General features: G+C 47.0%; 1 protein-coding gene across 1 annotated transcript in view; it reads left to right on the top strand.

Moving 5' to 3' along the window:
- Positions 1-1,369, top strand: part of GNB1 (G protein subunit beta 1) — a 54,110-nt gene that overhangs the window by 46,173 nt on the left and 6,568 nt on the right. The gene's annotated exons all lie outside the window — the stretch shown is intronic.

The raw sequence follows: 1,369 nt of genomic DNA, 5'->3' as shown, positions 1-1,369 counted from the left end.
CACGAACCGCGGTCGACTACGTGGGAGTCCAGCGACATAGCCATTACGCTAACTGCTGATTCCCTGCATTTTTTTTTTTAAGAGAGATTTTTGCTATAGGGAGTGTGTGCTTGCCAGGGACACACCCAGTGTGTCTTTAGCTGCTGGGTCTGGGACTTGAACCATGTAGTCAGCCATGTGAGATCCAGAAGCCTTAACCACCACACCACCTGGTGGCTGACCTTTTAATAATCATTATTTTTCATACTCTTGTGCATGTCTTTCTTCCTTTCTGTAGTCCCTCAAACCCTAGAGAAAAAACTCCATCTACTTTATGTTGAAATTGTCTAATAGGATTTGTGGTTGCCAGGCTGAGCCAGCCTTCTTTGTAAGACTGAAATGAGCAAATGGTTTTCAGTGATGGTGTCTTCTTTGCCCTGGGTTTCTGAGCTGATTCCTGCTCTGTGCAAGGCACTATCAGTGTGTGTCTCTCTCTTTTTTAATGTCAGAATGTGTGTATGTGCACCAGAGAGGGAGGGAGCGAGAAAGCACTTCCATGGGGCCTGATTTCACTACAGTTATTTTTCCTCAAATTCTCCTTGTCGGGCTAGGACTCAAAACCTGGTTGGCCATGTGGGATCTGACTTCCTTCATTAAATATTTAACTGCTGTGCTTTTGCTCCCCCACTTTTGTTTTCTTCTGTGAGAGAGGCATCCCCAACAGAGTGTGATCCACCCCAACCATAGCCAGCCAGGTTCATGACATGTGCACATGCCCAGCATATACAGAGAGAGCTCAGGACCTCTGGTACTGTCGCCTGTGATCTCAGCATCACAGAGCATTGCATTACCACTGGGCCACCATGAGGAGCTCATTTCTTCTCCTGTTTGTAACTACAAGAGGGGCAGTGGGAGCTGAGGACCATTCTGAGTCATTTGTTGAATGGTGTTATCTTCCGTGCTCTCTCTTGTAGGACTACTGGGGAGGGCAAAGGATGGCAACGAGGGAGAAGCTGCAGGAGCAGCTTTTGCGGAGGGTCCTCTTGCACCTTTAGAACCTCAGCCTCAGCTTGCCTGCTGCCCCTCTGAAAACCTGTTGTGTGTACAGCCTCCGGGCATCCTGCTTTAAGGGTGACACTCTTCCCTTGTGTGCTAGCATCTGAGTTAGTGTGGAGGTCAGATGCTGTATAGCCCACGACCGTTGTCTCACCTGTGCGTTTTTGCTAGTTTTCTTTGCTTTGTTGCCCTTCTAAACAAAGTGCTTACAAAATTTGTATTTGTCTTAAGTGAAAACAGAGCAATACTTTGGTTCTGAGTTGTTTGAAGGACACTTTGTCATGTGACTAATCATCTGAGAGGATGAGGGTAATGCCCACATGTTGTTCATTCC

The sequence above is a fragment of the Tupaia chinensis genome, unplaced genomic scaffold (assembly GCF_000334495.1).
Source record: "Tupaia chinensis unplaced genomic scaffold, TupChi_1.0 Scaffold143584_1, whole genome shotgun sequence".
Lineage (NCBI taxonomy): Eukaryota > Metazoa > Chordata > Mammalia > Scandentia > Tupaiidae > Tupaia > Tupaia belangeri.
The sequence above is the reverse complement of the archived record's forward strand: the minus strand, read 5'-3'. Positions and strand labels throughout refer to the sequence as shown.